We start from the raw sequence: 21,630 nt of genomic DNA, 5'->3' as shown, positions 1-21,630 counted from the left end.
ATACTTTTGTACAGTAGTACTCCACTATCGATGGATTGCGCCATGGAGCAAAAATTGAAATTTAAAAAAAAGGTGGTACATATAGAGAGCGTTCATCGCCAAATTATGCATATAGTACTATTAAAAAAGCTAGCACGTGCTTAATTGGGGTGCTAAATTCTATTAAAGAAATACTAGTACTAGTATGTACATACTGAAGAGTTAAAGTAATGAGAAGAAACATAACATAGTTCTGCTCGGGGCTCAGCACAACACACCCCTCAAATTAAACTAAGCACACCTGAAATTAAACTATGCAACTAATCCGGTAGACACAGCATTAGAAGTTTATAACCGCCATGAGCAACGACATTGCCACCTTACTCTGAGTCCTCGTCCACGTCCTCGACTTCGTCCTTGTCCCTCTTCCTCTTGGCCGATACTTCTTTGCTTGAACCGCCAACTTGGTTGTTGCTCTTCATCTAACCCTTGTAGATATTGAAACAAAGGTAGCCATCCATTGCAGTGTAGTGGATGTGGTCTATATCTAGTACATTCCGCTGCCATGCATGACGATGAAACGTGTAATGAGGTTTCCCCAGTTTGCGGTATGAAGGATGAACCATGGCTCCTTCCAGGGTCAGCATTGAGGGCTGACGAGAGGGCACCAGCCGATTCTTCTGGAGGTCGAAGGGGTTGCCTACAACGAGGCCTATCCGACGCAGGACTTCTTTGTCGTTCTTAAAGTCTACAGTAACAAATTTGACTGTTTTGTCCTCGAGGAAGTTCTTAAAACCCTGGCACTCAACGTCGGCATGGCATATGTGGTAGACCAAGCAAACGTTATGTACGCAAACCTGGATCACGGCGGGCTTCTTCCTCTCTTTGTCCTTTAGATCCTTCTCTTGTCCCACGACTGTGGTGTATTCAACATCTAGCCCAGCGACCCACTCATCATGTGAGTTTTTGAACATGCGTCTGAAGCGAGAAAGGCATCCTTTCACCGTCGTGGAAGTACGGGTGTAGATGACGTCGAACTCATCACCGGTGATGGTTCTAACCTTGTACTCACCGCCGATCGGGGAGATTTGGGACGCCATGGATTTGGGAGGAGGGTTAGGATTAGTGGAACTGCCGTAATGTGAATGGAAGGGACGACTAGGAGCGAACCGCCGTAGTATTAAAGGACGTGTGGGAAAGAGTAGGAGCGAACTGCCAGTGTGCGAACGGCAGGGTAGTGGCTTTCCATTCTCCCATGATACAGGCTTCCGAGAGCCCTTGGATCTGAGATCGAACGGTTGCATGGCGTGATTCTAGACCTATGGGTGAATATCCTATCCTGGAGGGTTATTCTTAAAATTTTCAGCAACTTAGCATGCGACCGTTTGATCTCAGATCCAAGGGCTGCCAGTAGCCCGTATCATGGTCGCGCCTACCACGACCGTCGCGGCGCTTGCGTGGTCGCGCCCTTGGAGATTTAACACGATGCGTTAGGCTATCTGATGTTGGCATGTCATACATAGTTATCACTTAGTCACTCATACTACAACAAGGTTGGCTATAAGGTTGGCTATAAGTGTATTTTTTTTACTCCTCTCTATCTCTTTCTTCGTACTCCCTCCGTCCTAGTGTCAAAAACGTTCTTATATAATGGGACACAGGGACTACTAGTATTTGTTGCAGTTGCCAAGGAGTGACCTCTTCCAATGAAATGGTGTTGCTAAGTTTGCTTCATTTAATTATCTATAGACTCAAAATTGTCTTTTCACCTAGGTACACGCGCTTAGCACCGTTTCTTCCTTAGGTCACCAAACTAGTCTCTCTCTTCTTGATTAACTTACCACATCAGACTTTATGCCTATGTGGCAAGCTTAAGCACCTGTAGGAGCAAGTAAGTACAATAGTGTGCTTTACATGGCATTTTTGCATATGTGGAGGAAAGAGAGGCAAGGAAAAAGTGGAGAAGTGGGCTCTCATGCAAGAGCCAGGCTCTACTACAACATGGTGGAGCATTGGGAGAGGCACCTGTATGGAGGTGGTCAGGAATCGGGAGACTCACGCCGATCGTAGCGCCGTAGTTAAAATGATAATGGCAAGTCAAATCACAGGGCCCCACCTGTCCAACAGTAACTCGCTGTCAAATCACACAGCCCTACATTTGCAGCAGCCTATGTCACGCCCAATATGCGACCCTATCCAAAAGGAACTCGAAGGTCCCACCAAGGATAGACCCGCATATTGGAACGCTTTTGCAAGGTGGATATCATTACATCAACAATTACATAATAGTGGGGATACATCCAATACATACAATGTCACATGAATACAACAATACAACATACATAAGAGCACCATTCGACTACGGATGAAACACAAACAGAAACTCAAACGACATCCACCCTGCTAGCCCAGGCTGCCGACCTGGAACCTATCCCCTGATCGAAGAAGCAGAAGAAGAAACTCAACGCAAGCAAGCATCGCTCTCGCGTCATGATCATCGCAACCTGTACCTGCAACTGTTGTTGTAGTAATCTGTGAGCCACGAGGACTCAGCAATCCCATTACCATGGGTATCAAGACTAGCAAAGCTTAATGGGAAAGGAAGGGATAAAGTGGTGAGGTTGCAGCAGCGACTAAGCATGGTATGGTGGCTAACATACGCAAATGAGAGCGAGAAGAGAAACAAAGGAACGGTCGTGAAGCTAGCAATGATCAAGAGGTGATCCTAAACACCTACTTACGTCAAACATAACCCAGAAACCATGTTCACTTCCTGGACTCCGCCGAGAAGAGACCATCACGGCTACACACACGGTTGATGTGTTTTAATTCGGATCTGGTGTCAAGTTATCTACAACCGGACATTAACAAATTCCCATCTGCCACATAACCGCGGGCACGGCTCTTGAAAGTTTAAACCCTGCAGGGGTGTCCCAACTTAGCCCATGACAAGCTCTCGCGATCAACGAAGGAATAGACCTTCTCCCAGGAAGACCCGATCAGTCTCGGAATCCTGGTTTACAAGACATTTCGACAATGGTAAAACAAGACCAGCAAAGCCGCCCGATGCGCCGACAATCCCGATAGGAGCTGCACATATCTCGTTCTCAGGGCAACACCGGATGAGACTAGCTACGAGTAAAACCAGACTTCGAGTTTCCCCGAGGTGGCCCCGCAGGTAGCTCGGTTCGGATCAGCACTTAGACAAGCACTGGCCCGGGGGGGCTAAAATAAAGATGACCCTCGAGAGAGCAACTCCCAAGGGAAAAGTAGGTGGTGGTGAGGCAAATGGTAAAACCAAGGTTGGGCCTTGCTGGACAAGTTTTATTCAAAGCGAACTGTCAGGGGGGTCCCATAAATCACCCGACCGTGTTAGGAACGCAAAATCCGGGAACATAACACCGGTATGACGGAAACTAGGGCGGAGGTGGAAGAGGCTAGGGTTTGCACTGCGAATTTGAGAGGGGATCACATATTTATAGGTAGAGGGAGCTAGGAGAGTCCAAATGAGGAGTGGTTTTTGGCCACGCGATCGTGATCGAATGATCGAGAGCATGGAGGGGGTTTGGATGGTCTCTGGGCCACTTTGGAAGGGGTGTTGGGCTGCAAACAAAAGAGGCTTTGCAGTTACCCGGTTAATCGTTGGAGTATCAAACGGACTCCAAATGGCACGAAACTTGACAGGCGGTCTACCGGTGCTATACCAAGGCCGCTTGGCAAACCTCGGGCCATTCCGAGAAAGTTTAACACCCACTCACGAAAAGAGAGAAGAGGGGAACACCGGATGACATAGGAGTGCCGGATTGCAAAACGGACAACGGGGAAAATGCTTGGATGCATGAGACGAACACATATGCAAAATGAAATGCACATGATGACATGATATGCAATGCATATGACGACATGGCAAAGTTCAACACGCAAGCAAATGACATGGCAACGACGGCGAATAACTGGCAGACACCTGGCGCATCGAATCCGGGGCGTTACAACACTCCTCCACTAACAAGAGATCTCGTCCCGAGATCTTAGGACCGAGACGGAAGAGAAAAGGGATGAGGTGAAACAAGAACTCAAGAGAAGAAGCAAAGAATCTCTAGCACTCGAGAAGAAGAGAGGAAAAATGAGAATGACGAGGATCCAAAGCTCACGGAATCAGATAGAATATGAAACCCACTCGTTCTAACCGGAGTGGTTAGAATGAGAAAAGAAACGTACAAGACTGAAAGGATTTAGGTAGCACTCCGGCTAAAAATGAAAGGAATAGAACACGAACTAGGGGGGATGGAATGATACTTGATGAACTCTTGAAGAATGAATCGCCATGAAGAACTCCGGTGACAAAAGGATGATGAGATGGAAATGAAGGATGAAAGAATAAGATGATCCTTGCGGTGATTTAGATGGAGGTTCCGAAGAAATGGCCGAGGAAATATGAACTCCGGAAAAGAAAAGATGAAAACACTTGGAACTAGAATTTATTCATGAAGAACAAACTCCGAAGGAAGGAATTACTCACTTGGATGAAATAAGAATAAGATTTATTGTATGCTTATACTCAACCAATTTAATGGGTGACGATAGGATTTGGCATGCAACTTATTCCTCTTGAAAAGGATTCAGAAGTGACATATCGTAAACTTGAGAAGGTCTTCATGAACCACCGGTAGGATTGAAAAGAACGAAAGAATTAATATGATAAACAAGGAAAAGAATCTTGCACGAACCACCGTAAGAATTCAAAATGACTGATGACAGAGAATGAATCACCGAGAAGAATTAGAAGAACAAATATGCTAGAGGGGATTTAGAAGCAAAAGAACAAATTGATCATGAGCTGATTAAAGAACACTTGAACGAAGCACCGGGATAAATAGAGAACGATAACTGGAATGATGGCCTCCGGTGAAATGAAAAGAATTCAACTCCTGAAATACTCCGGATCGGTAAGGAAGAATATCTGACAAATGGAGTAATTAAAAGAGGATAACAAGAAACTAGAACCGCGAATCTTCGAGAAAACAGACAAGATTTAGAGAAAACTCTTCTTCGGTCTTCAAATGACGACAGAAAATACCACCAAAATTACTGAGGTACTCCGGGAGAATGAAAAGCGAAGAGGTTGAGCCAACAATGAAAAGAATTTGAAAGCGATCTTGGAGAAGGCATGTGACTGATGGAATTCATACTTACGTCATACTTGAAAAGAATTTGGGAATAGCTCCGGGGAAATTAGAAGAGTCAGGTAAGATCCTGGGAAAAGACCTGTGGGTTAGGGCCCACTGAAGAGATAACACCGTTGGAAAGGGATGTTGAACAGATAGATGATGCACCGGAACAATAGAATTATTTGAATGAGGTGACAATCTCGAATTAATTGGAGCACAGACGAATCTCCTGAAATGTCTTCCGAACTCCGGAATGATTGAATGGCGAGAGGCCAACGAGCAGGGAAAACACTTGAGCCGAGGGAAAGAATATAATCACCACCGAAAAACTAGAATTAAGTCCACCAGAGAAGAAGAAGAGATGATGAATGTCAAACGAGACGAGAATTCACCGGTTGAAATAATTGAGAAGAAGCTCCGCACAAATGAAATAGATGGTCGAGAGAGAGTCAGACTCCGGGAAGAAAAAGGGTGGGAGGGCGAGAAAACAAAGGCAACTTGGAACGATAAATCGATGAATAACTTGAAGGAAAAACACCGGTTAAATCATTGAAGAAAGAAAGCAAAGACTTCGCATGAGTAGGATGGATACTCAATTACGGACTCCGGTTCCGAGATGAAAAAGGGAGGGCGGGTGGGAAAAACAAGGACAACTTCGGACAGGGAAACAACATCGATCGAAAAGAGCCGAGGATTGATCTCCCAAAGACAAAGAGGTTCGAATCAGCTTGACGAAGAATGCGCCGGACAAAAGAGGATGGACAACTCACGAAACTAACCACGTGATCCTAAAGAAAAATTTGAAGGGGAAGAGGAGTAGTTCAAAACACCTACGTCAAGATTCCTTACCAGAGCGACGAAGGGGCAGGGGAGTAAAACGAATTCCTACTCTTCGATATAACTAGACTCCGAAAACAGTTTTCTTCTAGACTCAACAACGGCCAAACTACACGATCAATCAAGGGGGCTCCTAAGGTCGGTTGAGGCTCTGATACCAACTTGTCACGCCCAATATGCGACCCTATCCAAAAGGAACTCGAAGGTCCCACCAAGGATAGACCCGCATATTGGAACGCTTTTGCAAGGTGGATATCATTACATCAACAATTACATAATAGTGGGGATACATCCAATACATACAATGTCACATGAATACAACAATACAACATACATAAGAGCACCATCCGACTACGGATGAAACACAAACAGAAACTCAAACGACATCCACCCTGCTAGCCCAGGCTGCCGACCTGGAACCTATCCCCTGATCGAAGAAGCAGAAGAAGAAACTCAACGCAAGCAAGCATCGCTCTCGCGTCATGATCATCACAACCTGTACCTGCAACTATTGTTGTAGTAATCTGTGAGCCACGAGGACTTAGCAATCCCATTACCATGGGTATCAAGACTAGCAAAGCTTAATGGGAAAGGAAGGAGTAAAGTGGTGAGGTTGCAGCAGCGACTAAGCATGATATGGTGGCTAACATACGCAAATGAGAGCGAGAAGAGAAACAAAGGAACGGTCGTGAAGCTAGCAATGATCAAGAGGTGATCCTAAACACCTACTTACGTCAAACATAACCCAGAAACCGTGTTCACTTCCCGGACTCCGCCGAGAAGAGACCATCACGGCTACACACACGGTTGATGCGTTTTAATTTGGATCTGGTGTCAAGTTATCTACAACCGGACATTAACAAATTCCCATCTGCCACATAACCGCGGGCACGGCTCTCGAAAGTTTAAACCCTGCAGGGGTGTCCCAACTTAGCCCATGACAAGCTCTCGCGATCAACGAAGGAATAGACCTTCTCCCAGGAAGACCCGATCAGTCTCGGAATCCTGGTTTACAAGACATTTCGACAATGGTAAAACAAGACCAGCAAAGCCGCCCGATGCGCCGACAATCCCGATAGGAGCTGCACATATCTCGTTCTCAGGGCAACACCGGATGAGACTAGCTACGAGTAAAACCAGACTTCAAGTTTCCCCGAGGTGGCCCCGCAGGCAGCTCGGTTCGGATCAGCACTTAGACAAGCACTGGCCCGGGGGGGCTAAAATAAAGATGACCCTCGAGAGAGCGACTCCCAAGGGAAAAGTAGGTGGTGGTGAGGCAAATGTTAAAACCAAGGTTGGGCCTTGCTGGACAAGTTTTATTCAAAGTGAACTGACAGGGGGGTCCCATAAATCACCCGACCGCGTTAGGAACGCAAAATCCGGGAACATAACACCGGTATGACGGAAACTAGGGCGGCAAGAGTGGAACAAAACACCAGGCATAAGGCCGAGCCTTCCACCCTTTACCAAGTATATAGATGCATTAATAATATAAGAGATATTGTGATATCCCAACATAACCCTGTCCACCATGGAGCAATCTTCAACTTCACCTGCAACTAGCAACGCTATAAGAGGGGCTGAGAAAAAGCGGTAACATAGCCAAACAACGGTTTGCATAGGAAAGGTGTCAAAGGTTAGAGGTTCATGGCAATATGGGATGGCTTGATAAACAGGTAATAGGTAGCGCAGCATAGCGATAGAACGAAGCAACTAGCATAGCAATGATAGTAGTGAGATCCAGGGTAGCGGTCATCTTGCCTGAAATCCCGCAAGGAAGAAGAACGAGTCCATGAAGAAGACGAACGGATGAAGCCGAACCAAGCGTAGATGAACGAATCCTCACGATCGCAACGAAACAGGAACTAACAAGAAGAAGCACACAATATAGGTAAACACACCACAGATGAACAAGGCATGATGCACAACAAGCATGATGCATGACCAAGCTACATGAAGCTACTCATGGCAAGAGATGATGCAAACAAGAACAACACATCAAGGCAAGTTTAAATGAGATCAGGAACAACATATAACAATTCCGGTAAGTCCTCATATGCAAATTTCGAAATTGGTCCAGAACTGAATAAACCTTATGTTCAAGTTGTTAAACAGCAAGTAAGATGCACCAAGATGATCTACACGAGATTCTAGTCAAGTTACATATAAAGTTCATTAGATTCGGAGCTACGGCCTAGAAGATATGAGCAAAACAAGTTAAACATGGCATTGATGCAAAATGCATACAAACATCAAGCAAACACACCAAAACAAGGATGCAACATGATAATATGAAGCTACATGCAAAATCAAGCAAGTTTCATATAGAGCACACTCAAAACGGAGCAACGGTTCAACACATACACTCTATACAAGTCATAGCAACAATCTGTCCAAAACAGCAACTAGGCATATTGCAAGCATCAAAACATCATGCTACAGCACCCCAACATAATAACAAAAGGCATGGGCATGAAGTACAGGTAAAGCATAACAAAACATGAACACTGAGCTATCTCCAGAAACAACTAGAACATGCTCAAAATGACATGGTAAGATTGCAAATAATAACAGTTTCAGACTTATCAGGAAATAACATCAGGTTGCAATGTTTAGAGCAAGCAAACAACATGTTACAGGAACATATCATGGCAAACAAAGGCATGGCATGCATCTACTAATTTCATAGATCAAAAGACCCTTACTGACCATGAGCCAAAAAGGCATAGAAAATATGATGGCACCCATGTAAACATGGCAAGTTATATTACAGATTCAAACATGGCAGAGACAACAATAAGTAGGCATGTTGGTGAGCTTGAACCACTCCCCACAGAGCAAAGCATGGCATGGAAAGGCACCAAACAGTAAGAAGACATGTTTGTGAAGCTAAGCATGGCAAGAACAAGTTCATAGGGTGCATGGATCACTAGAAAACAATCATGGAAACATTGAACTTAATGTTAACAGGCTGACAGCAACATCATTTAGCAAACTTTAGAGCAAGATAACAACATGTTCCAGCAGGCTATAATTGCAACCAAGGGCATGAATGGATAGAGCAAGACATGTAGATCAAAACATGTTTATGGGACATCTCCAGATTATGCATAGAATGATTACTAGAAGCATGTTAACATAGCAACAAACTATAACAGAATCTGTCAGGAAAACAGCAACAGCAAGTACACTACTTAACAAGCTCGATTCACTCACCACAAGTCATTGCATGACAAGATAAGCATAGCATCATCAAGAAGACATGTTTGTGAAACAAACCAAGTCAAGACCAAGTCCATAGCATGCAAGGATCCAATATAGCAACCTTGGCCAAATTGAATAACAAGTAAACAATCTGCCAGGAAACATTTTGAAGCAAAAGTAGAGCACTCAAATGACATGCTAGGCTACTCCATAATTGCAAAAAAGGGCATGAATGGATAGACAATAACCATATGTTCAAAACACCCTTACTAAAGTATCTCAAAATAAGCATGGATATCTCTGTAGCATCAAGTTTACATGGCATCAAAATAACAGCAGAACAGGGACTAAAATCAGCAATATCACGAAGCCTAGTTTACATGCTTGTGCTAGTCACCACATTGATCACAAAAATACATGGCATACACCCCTGGAAAGATGGCATGGCATAGATCAAAATACATGTAGAGCTCAACCTCATAGGATGCACACATCAATCATGGCAAAAATGACAAATGAGCAAGTTATAACAGTTTTAGCAAATTAACATCAACATGCACTCTTCCAACAGCATTTCGGGCATCAAGATGAGCTCAAATGAAAATGATGCGATGGAATGAAATGAAGTACTCGTCGAGATAAACAATTTGACATATTACACGCACGAAACGGAGCTACGGATGCAGAGATGCGATGCAACGAACATGGCATGATTATATGAAAAACTGAGGACTTAGTGGATATTTCGGGGAAGGGGAAAAAATCAACCTCCGGGCACGCGAATCAAGGACGCCGGGGAGGTCGCCGGAGTGCGGGCAGCGGCGGCCGGAGATGAGGGGGCCGGCGAGGGAGGCACCGGATCCGGCCTCTCCGCGGCCGGATCTGGCCGGGGCGGCGCGGAGGCGACGGCAGGGGGCGCCGGAGCGGACGGTGGCGTCTGTGAGGAGAAGGCCGAGAGGCGGCGGTGGCCGGCTGGCGGCGGGTGGCGGAGGGCGCGGGCGCGCTCGGCCGCGGCGGCGCGGGTGCTGGAGGCGGGCAGCGGCGGAGGCGAGGCGAGGCGGCTCCGGCGGAGCTCGCCGGCGGCAAGTCCGGGCGGCGGAGGCGGCGACCGCGACGGCGGGGTCCGGCGCGGCGGCGCGGGACGGGCGGCGGGGCGAGCGGGCGTGGTGCGGGCCGGGCGGCGGCGGCGCACGGGTCCGCGCGGGCCCACGATGGGCTCCGCGGGCCGGTGGCAAGGTGGGCGCGGGGGTGCCACGTGGCAGGCTCCCATTGGCTGCGGGCGGCGGCGGTGAAGCGTCCGGCGCGGACGGACGTGTCCGGCGGCGGAGTGGACATGTCCGGCGCGCGGAGGTGGAAGAGGCTAGGGTTTGCACCGCGAATTTGAGAGGGGATCACATATTTATAGGTAGAGGGAGCTAGGAGAGTCCAAATGAGGAGCGGTTTTTGGCCACGCGATCATGATGGAACGACCGAGAGCATGGAGGGGGTTTGGATGGGCTTTGGGCCACTTTGGAAGGGGGTGTTGGGCTGCAAACAAAAGAGGCTTTGCGGTTACCCGGTTAACCGGTGGAGTATCAAACGGACTCCAAATGGCACGAAACTTGACAGGCGGTCTACCGGTGCTATACCAAGGCCGCTTGGCAAACCTCGGGCCATTCCGAGAAAGTTTAACACCCACTCACGAAAAGAGAGAAGAGGGGAACGCCGGATGACATAGGAGTGCCGGATTGCAAAATGGACAACGGGGAAAATGCTCGGATGCATGAGACGAACACGTATGCAAAATGAAATGCACATGATGACATGATATGCAATGCATATGACGACATGGCAAAGTGCAACACGCAAGCAAATGACATGGCAACGACGGCGAATAACTGGCAGACACCTGGTGCATCGAATCCGGGGCGTTACAACACTCCTCCACTAACAAGAGATCTCGTCCCGAGATCTTAGGACCGAGACGGAAGAGAAAAGGGATGAGGTGAAACAAGAACTCAAGAGAAGAAGCAAAGAATCGCTAGCACTCGAGAAGAAGAAAGGAAAAACGAGAATGACGAGGATCCAAAGCTCACGGAATCAGATAGAATATGAAACCCACTCGTTCTAACCGGAGTGGTTAGAATGAGAAAAGAAACGTACAAGACTGAAAGGATTTAGGTAGCACTCCAGCTAAAAATGAAAGGAATAGAACACGAACTAGGGGGGATGGAATGATACTTGATGAACTCTTGAAGAATGAATCGCCATGAAGAACTCCGGTGACAAAAGGATGATGAGATGGAAATGAAGGATGAAAGAATAAGATGATCCTTGCGATGATTTAGATGGAGGTTCCGAAGAAATGGCCGAGGAAATATGAACTCCGGAAAAGAAAAGATGAAAACACTTGGAACTAGAATTTATTCATCAAGAACAAACTCCGAAGGAAGGAATTACTCACTTGGATGAAATAAGAATAAGATTTATTGTATGCTTATCCTCAACCAATTTAATGGGTGACGAGAGGATTTGGCATGCAACTTATTCCTCTTGAAAAGGATTCAGAAGTGACATATCGTAAACTTGAGAAGGTCTTCATGAACCACCGGTAGGATTGAAAAGAACGAAAGAATTAATATGATAAACAAGGAAAAGAATCTTGAACGAACCACCATAAGAATTCAAAATGACTGATGACATAGAATGAATCACCGGGAAGAATTAGAAGAACAAATATGCTAGAGGGGATTTAGAAGCAAAAGAACAAATTGATCATGAGCTGATTAAAGAACACTTGAACGAAGCACCGGGATAAATAGAGAACGATAACTGGAACGATGGCCTCCGGTGAACTGAAAAGAATTCAACTCCTGAAATACTCCGGATTGGTAAGGAAGAAAATCTGACAAATTGAGTAATTAAAAGAGGATAACAAGAAACTAGAACCGCGAATCTTCAAGAAAACAGACAAGATTTAGAGAAAACTCTTCTTCGGTCTTCAAATGACGACAGAAAATACCACCAAAATTACTGAGATACTCCGGGAGAATGAAAAGCGAAGAGGTTGAGCCAACAATGAAAAGAATTTGAAAGCGATCTTGGAGAAGGCATGTGACTGATGGAATTCATACTTACGTCATACTTGAAAAGAATTTGGGAATAGCTCCGGGGAAATTAGAAGAGTCAGGTAAGATCCTGGGAAAAGACCTGTGGGTTAGGGCCCACTGAAGAGATAACACCGTTGGAAAGGGATGTTGAACAGATAGATGATGCACCGGAACAATAGAATTATTTGAATGAGGTGACAATATCGAATTAATTGGAGCACAGACGAATCTCCTGAAATGTCTTCCGAACTCCGGAATGATTGAATGGCGAGAGGCGAACGAGCAGGGAAAACACTTGAGCCGGAAAGAATATAATCACCACCGAAAAACTTGAATTAAGTCCACCAGAGAAGAAGAAGAGATGATGAATGTCAAACGAGACGAGAATTCACCGGTTGAAATAATTGACGAAAGACTGAAGAGGCTCCGCACAAATGAAATAGATGGACGAGAGAGAGTCAGACTCCGGGAAGAAAAAGGGTGGGAGGGCGGGAAAACAAAGGCAACTTGGAACGATAAATCGATGAATAACTTGAAGGAAAAACACCGGTTGAAATCATTGAAGAAAGAAAGCAAAGACTTCGCACGAGTAGGATGGATACTCAATTACGGACTCCGGTTCCGAGATGAAAAAGGGAGGGCGGGTGGGAAAAACAAGGACAACTTCAGACAGGGAAACAACATCGATCGAAAAGAGCCGAGGATTGATCTCCCAAAGACAAAGAGGTTCGAATCAGCTTGACGAAGAATGCGCCGGACAAAAGAGGATGGACAACTCACGAAACTAACCACGTGATCCTAAAGAAAAATTTGAAGGGGAAGAGGAGTAGTTCAAAACACCTACGTCAAGATTCCTTTCCAGAGCGATGAAGGGGCAGAGGAGTAAAAAGAATTTCTACTCTCCGATATAACTAGACTCCGAAAACAGTTTTCTTCTAGACTCAACAACGGCCAAACTACACGATCAATCAAGGGGGCTCCTAAGGTCGGTCGAGGCTCTGATACCAACTTGTCACGCCCAATATGCGACCCTATCCAAAAGGAACTCGAAGGTCCCACCAAGGATAGACCCACATATTGGAACGCTTTTGCAAGGTGGATATCATTACATCAACAATTACATAATAGTGGGGATACATCCAATACATACAATGTCACATGAATACAACAATACAACATACATAAGAGCACCATCCGACTATGGATGAAACACAAACAGAAACTCAAACGACATCCACCCTGCTAGCCCAGGCTGCCGACCTGGAACCTATCACCTGATCGAAGAAGCAGAAGAAGAAACTCAACGCAAGCAAGCATCGCTCTCGCTTCATGATCAACGCAACCTGTACCTGCAACTGTTTTTGTAGTAATCTGTGAGCCACGAGGACTCAGCAATCCCATTACCATGGGTATCAAGACTAGCAAAGCTTAATGGGAAAGGAAGGGGTAAAGTGGTGAGGTTGCAGCAGCGACTAAGCATGATATGGTGGCTAACATACACAAATGAGAGCGAGAAGAGAAACAAAGGAACGGTCGTGAAGCTAGCAATGATCAAGAGGTGATCCTAAACACCTACTTACGTCAAACATAACCCAGAAACCGTGTTCACTTCCCGGACTCCGCCGAGAAGAGACCATCACGGCTACACACACGGTTGATGCGTTTTAATTCGGATCTGGTGTCAAGTTATCTACAACCGGACATTAACAAATTCCCATCTGCCACATAACCGCGGGCACGGCTCTCGAAAGTTTAAACCCTGCAGGGGTGTCCCAACTTAGCCCATGACAAGCTCTCGCGATCAACGAAGGAATAGACCTTCTCCCAGGAAGACCCGATCAGTCTCGGAATCCTAGTTTACAAGACATTTCGACAATGGTAAAACAAGACCAGCAAAGCCGCCCGATGCACCGACAATCCTGATAGGAGCTGCACATATCTCGTTCTCAGGGCAACACCGGATGAGACTAGCTACGAGTAAAACCAGACTTCGAGTTTCCCCGAGGTGGCCCCGCAGGCATCTCGGTTCAGATCAGCACTTAGACAAGCACTGGCCCGGGGGGGCTAAAATAAAGATGACCCTCGAGAGAGCGACTCCCAAGGGAAAAGTAGGTGGTGGTGAGGCAAATGGTAAAACCAAGGTTGGGCCTTGCTGGACAAGTTTTATTCAAAGCGAACTGTCTGGGGGGGTCCCATAAATCACCCGACCGCGTTAGGAACGCAAAATCCGGGAACATAACACCGGTATGACGGAAACTAGGGCGGCAAGAGTGGAACAAAACACCAGGCATAAGGCCGAGCCTTCCACCCTTTACCAAGTATATAGATGCATTAATAATATAAGAGATATTGTGATATCCCAACATAACCCTGTCCACCATGGAGCAATCTTCAACTTCACCTGCAACTAGCAACGCTATAAGAGGGGCTGAGCAAAAGCGGTAACATAGCCAAACAACGGTTTACATAGGAAAGGTGTCAAAGGTTAGAGGTTCATGGCAATATGGGATGGCTTGATAAACAGGTAATAGGTAGCGCAGCATAGCGATAGAACGAAGCAACTAGCATAGCAATGATAGTAGTGAGATCCAGGGTAGCGGTCATCTTGCCTGAAATCCCGCAAGGAAGAAGAACGAGTCCATGAAGAAGACGAACGGATGAAGCCGAACCAACCGTAGATGAACGAATCCTCACGATCGCAACGAAACAGGAACTAACAAGAAGAAGCATACAACATAGGTAAACACACCACACATGAACAAGGCATGATGCACAACAAGCATGATGCATGACCAAGCTACATGAAGCTACTCATGGCAAGAGATGATGCAAACAAGAACAACACATCAAGGCAAGTTTAAATGAGGCCGGGAACAACATATAACAATTCCGGTAAGTCCTCATATGCAAATTTCGAAATTGGTCCAGAACTGAATAAACCTTATGTTCAAGTTGTTAAACAGCAAGTTAATATGCACCAAGATGATCTACACGAGATTCTAGTCAAGTTACATATAAAGTTCATTAGATTCGGAGCTACGGCCTAGAAGATATGAGCAAAACAAGTTAAACATGGCATTGATGCAAAATGCATACAAACATCAAGCAAACACACCAAAACAAGGATGCAACATGATAATATGAAGCTACATGCAAAATCAAGCAAGTTTCATATAGAGCACACTCAAAACGGAGCAACGGTTCAACACATACACTCTATACAAGTCATAGCAACAATCTGTCCAAAACAGCAACTAGGCATATTGCAAGCATCAAAACATCATGCTACAGCACCCCAACATAATAACAAAAGGCATGGGCATGAATTACAGGTAAAGCATAACAAAACATGAACACTGAGCTATCTCCAGAAATAACTAGAATATGCTCAAAATGACATTGTAAGATTGCAAATAATAACAGTTTCAGACTTATCAGGAAATAACATCAGGTTGCAATGTTTAGAGCAAGCAAACAACATGTTACAGGAACATATCATGGCAAACAAAGGCATGGCATGAATCTACTAATTGCATAGATCAAAAGACCCTTACTGACCATGAGCCAAAAAGGCATAGAAAATATGATGGCACCCATGTAAACATGGCAAATTATATTACAGATTCAAACATGGCAGAGACAACAATAAGTAGGCATGTTGGTGAGCTTGAACCACTCCACACAGAGCAAAGCATGGCATGGCAAGGCACCCAACAGTAGGAAGACATGTTTGTGAAGCTAAGCATGTCAAGAACAAGTTCATAGGGTGCATGGATCACTAGAAAACAATCATGGAAACATTGAACTTAATGTTAACAGGCTGACAGCAACATCATTTAGCAAACTTTAGAGCAAGATAACAACATGTTCCAGCAGGCTATAATTGCAACCAAGGGCATGAATGGATAGAGAAAGACATGTAGATCAAAACATGTTTATGGGACATCTCCAGATTATGCATAGAATGATTACTAGAAGCATGTTAACATAGCAACAAACTATAACAGAATCTGTCAGGAAAACAGCAACAGCAAGTACACTACTTAACAAGCTCGATTCACTCACCACAAGTCATTGCATGACAATATAAGCATAGCATCATCAAGAAGACATGTTTGTGAAACAAACCAAGTCAAGAACAAGTCCATAGCATGCAAGTATCAAATATAGCAACCTTGGCCAAATTGAATAACAAGTAAACAATCTGCCAGGAAACATTTTGAAGCAAAAGTAGAGCACTCAAATGACATGCTAGGCTACTCCATAATTGCAAAAAAGGTCATGAATGGATAGACAATAACCATATGTTCAAAACACCCTTACTGAAGTATCTCAAAATAAGCATGGATATCTCTGTAGCATCAAGTTTACATGGCATCAAAATAACAGCAGAACAGGGACTAAAATCAGCAATATCACGAAGCCTAGTTTACATGCTTGTGCTAGTCACCACATTGATCACAAAAATACATGGCATACACCCCTGGAAAGATGGCATGGCATAGATCAAAATACATGTAGAGCTCAACCTCATAGGATGCACACATCAATCATGGCAAAAATGACAAATGAGCAAGTTATAACAGTTTCAGCAGATTAACATCAACATGCACTCTTCCAACAGCATTTCGGGCATTAAGATGAGCTCAAATGAAAATGATGCAATGGAATGAAATGAAGTACTCGTCGAGGCGAACAATTTGACATATTACACGGACGAAACGGAGCTACGGATGCAGAGATGCGATGCAACGAACATGGCATGATTATATGAAAAACTGAGGACTTAGCGGATATTTCGGGGAAGGGGAAAAAATCAACCTCCGGGCACGCGAATCGAGGACGCCGGGAAGGTCGCCGGAGTGTGGGCAGCGGCGGCCGGAGATGAGGGGGCCGGCGAGGGAGGCACCGGATCCGGCCTCTCCGCGACCGGATCTGGCCGGGGCGGCGCGGAGGCGACGGCCGGGGGCGCCGGAGCGGACAACGGCGCCGGTGAGCAGAAGACCGAGAGGCGGCGGTGGCCGGCTGGCGGCGGGTGGCGGAGGGAGCGGGCACGCTCGGCCGCGGCGGCACGGGTGCTGGAGGCGGGCGACGGCGGAGGCGAGGCGAGGCGGCTCCGGCGGAGCCCGCCTGCGGCAAGTCCGGGCGGCGGCGGCGGGGTCCGGCGCGGCGGCGCGGGACGGGCTGCGGGGTGAGCGGGCGCGGTGCGGGCCGGGCGGCGGCGGCGCACGGGTCCGCGCGGGCCCGCGATGGGCTCCGCGGGCCGGCGGCGAGGTGGGCGCGGGGGTGCCACGTGGCAGCCTCCCATTGGCTGCGGGCGGCGGCGGCGAAGCGTCCGGCGCGGACGGACGTGTCCGGCGGCGGAGTGGACATGTCCAGCGCGCGGAGGTGGAAGGGGCTAGGGTTTGCACCGCAAATTTGAGAGGGGATCACATATTTATAGGTAGAGGGAGCTAGGAGAGTCCAAATGAGGAGTGGTTTTCGGCCACGCGATCGTGATCGAACGACCGAGAGCATGGAGGGGCTTTGGATGGGCTTTGGGTCACTTTGGAAGGGGTGTTGGGCTGCTACAAACAAAAGAGGCTTTGCGGTTACCCGGTTAACCGTTGGAGTATCAAACGGACTCCAAATGGCACGAAACTTGACAGGCGGTCTACCGGTGCTATACCAAGGCCGCTTGGCAAACCTCGGGCCATTCCGAGAAAGTTTAACACCCACTCACGAAAAGAGAGAAGAGGGGAACGCCGGATGACATAGGAGTGCCGGATTGCAAAACGGACAACGGGGAAAATGCTCGGATGCATGAGACGAACACGTATGCAAAATGAAATGCACATGATGACATGATATGCAATGCATATGACGACATGGCAAGTGCAACATGCAAGCAAATGACATGGCAACAACGGCGAATAACTGGCAGACACCTGGCGCATCGAATCCGGGGCGTTACAGCCTACTCCCTCGTCTTCTCGCGTCTCTGTCGAGCCGACTAGGCGGAACTGCCCCGCCTACCGCGCAGGAAAAGCCCTGCCCTCGACTTTTAAATACAACTACTCCCTCCGTCGGATGCATTTGGTTGAAGGTATCGTATGAATGGATTGGGAAAATTCAATTTTTTGGGATTGAACCATTCAATTCATGTGTTTAGCTGAATATAAGAGATGAGCTAATTATTTAAGACGGGACCACCAGTCATGCTCACATAGTCATGCATGCAAAGGGTGGCCATTTGATTCGACCGATTTGGTTGGGTGGAATGGTTCAGCATCTTCAAGGCATATTCTCTTTTTTTGACTCGAACCATTCATGTGCTTTATAACCAAACATGTCTATTTTCTGAACGATCCCAACCCATTCATGACCACCCTTGGAACCAAACGCACGTCATCTTACGAAAACCAAATAATCCCACAATACTAAGGCGCGGTGCATTAACTTCTACCTCGTTTCTTGTTTCTTCACATATCAACCAATAAGAATCCAATGATATACTTTTTGTGACATAGTAACTCATATTTAGTTAGTCAAATGGATGACCTAGAACTACGTGCAGTCCCTATAAACTGAGACGCCTACAAATAAAAAACCAAGACGGAGAGGGTAGTTCAGCACGTATATTTTTAGATCAATATAGTCGGGATTCACCAAGGAGCAAAACCAAGTGGTTGGCTGCTCCTGTCGTGTTGGCGTAGCAACTCAAGCAGGGTCAGAGCATCTCCAATAGCTTGTCTATATGGATGTCTATACTCGTTTTCCACGACGTGAGCCCAAAACAGGCATCCAACAGCTTGTCTATATGGTCGTCCAAATATACACATCCTCTAAATCGACCTCGATAATGTCCACGCCTGGACAATGTGAAGGCGTCGTCTAAACTCAGTTGTAGTCATGATTTCTTCCTCTCTCCAGCAACGGCCCACCTGTCATGGTCCCTGTATATAGACGTTCTGATGCAAAACTGGATGTGTATATGAGGGAATCTTTTTAGACCATGGTCTATATGAATATATAGACATCCAAGTATACACATGCTATTGGAGAAGCTCTCAGTCCGCACACGAAATGGTGACACACTTAACAGGACCCCTTTGGCAGACATGTGACTCATCCACCGTCTTGTTCCACGTGCGATGCACCAAATTACAGTTCGGAGCAGCAGTTGGAATTGGAGGCACCCCGATCGTAGCGCCGCAGTAGTAGAAAATGAGCGATGAGGGGTCAAATCACAAAGCCCCACCTTTCCCGCATTAAGATGGATGGACGAAGCAACCATCATTTCACTCTAGCGCGCAAGAGCATAAAGAAAAGAGAAAACAATGATGCGTGCGGCAGCTACCTAGGGCACCCTAGGGTAGGGGTCTCCACTACAGATCCTTTTTTTGAAAGCGCCTCCACCACAAATCGGCTTCTCCCTTGTCCTCTTGAAGAAAACCGATGATGAGTGCGGCGGTAGGGTTTGTAGGAGTACTACAGCGTGCGGGGCCACGTCGTAGTAAACGGGTTCGAGCCGACGCCTTAGATATGTGTGGGCCGCTTGGTTTTACGGGAACGAGGCAGCATTTTGGGTTCGGGGACCAGTGGAGATATAGCACGTACAAAAAATTGTGGACGTAGGTTCGACCGAAAGGCAATGATGCATGGGCCCTGCATTTTGATATACCCGGGGCCGCATGAAATTTGCTACTCTACTCAAAACTAGTAAGGTACACATGTATTGAACGCATGAGATTTCAAAACCAAAATATAAATAAATACACACTATAGCATGTAAAGCTTTGAGTCATATATGCATGATGTAGATGTTCGTTTAGTTCTTATAGTTCATCTCATTCAAAATCAGTTAGTTTTATAAAAATGTTAAGATTCATGGGGTTGTGCATTGTAAATCATAAAGTAAAAAACAAATAATGGCAATTCATTTAGAAAAAAAATCAATTATGATACAGAAGATTCTAGAACAAAGGAGAAGTGCTTGTGTTTTGAGGTTTGTGCATTATGCTTAAGTTCAACCATGGAGTCTTCTAAATTGTACATGTGGCAGATCTGGTGGAATGTTGATGATATCCAACGGCCAGTAGTGCTCGGATTTGCCCATCTCTGCACTGTCAGGTTAGCTTCATCCAGCGACCATCTTTCAAAGTTATTGGCACACTATATAGTTCTTGTGCCATAGTTGCATGTTTTGGAAAAAAGCTACTAGTGGGTTGTACTATCTATTTAGGAATAGAAGATGCATACGTGGAAGTTGTAGGGAAAGAGATGACATGGAGCATCTCAATTCCTATGAGTAGGGATTGGAAAAGAGATGTCATTTGGTTCACATCATAGGAACTTTTCTATTGAATCTAGAGATGACATGTATCTCAATTCCTATGAGGAGGGATTAGTAAAGAGATGTAATTTGGTTCATATCATAGGAACTTTTCTATTGAATATACGCTAATGTTTATTTTCCTTTGAAATTAAGGGAGTATAGGAATCCATTCATATGAACCAAGTGGCTCTAAAGCTATAGAAATGATATCATGTTTATTTCCTTTGAAATGTAGAGTATATGAATCTATTCCTATGAACCAATTGGCTCTAAAGGAAAAAAATCCTATAAAAATCATATCATATAGAGTTCCTATGATATTCCTCGACACTAAAGGATGGTTGAAATTGCTGCGGGTGATACGATGGTCTTTCTTTGTAGACTCCTCACCCATCTTTATAGTTACCTATCGAAGATGAATGAAATGATATATACAGGGTATTCTACATGTGCAATTTGGTACACGAAAACTCGGTAAAAGTTTGTGTGGTTCTAATTTTCAATAAAGCTATATGCACTGCATTTCGGAACGGAGGGAGCATACGACAGTTGCTAACACTCATGTGGAAGATTTGTGTGTAGGAGGAGTGGCTGTTTTGTTAAATGACATGGCAAAACTGACACTGTCGGATGCCGATCTAACGGTTCTTACGGCGTTCGTCAGGAAAAAACTTGTGGCGAACGTTTGTCGGATAATGATTTACGGACACATGCATTGCATTGATACGTGCCCCCCTCTCTCTCACGCACACGCACCCTCACGAGTCACGACTCTCCCGAGTCCTCTCGCAGACTCGCACATCGCACCCATCCTCTATCTGCAGGTAGACGTCACGCACATATGTGCTCTTCACACCCTACCCTCAGAACTTCTAAAAACAAAAGACGGCGCGCACATTTTATTTTAGCTCACACGTCACACACTTATACTATTACTCTTGCGGCGAACGTTCTTTGGGCATAGTATATATTGTACTCTCACGAAGAGAAGCGGTGCACGCACGCACTAGTTCTCTCACACCCACTCGCGGGTACA

The sequence above is a fragment of the Triticum aestivum genome, chromosome 7B (assembly GCF_018294505.1).
Source record: "Triticum aestivum cultivar Chinese Spring chromosome 7B, IWGSC CS RefSeq v2.1, whole genome shotgun sequence".
Lineage (NCBI taxonomy): Eukaryota > Viridiplantae > Streptophyta > Magnoliopsida > Poales > Poaceae > Triticum > Triticum aestivum.
Note: the sequence above shows the minus strand (reverse complement) of the source record.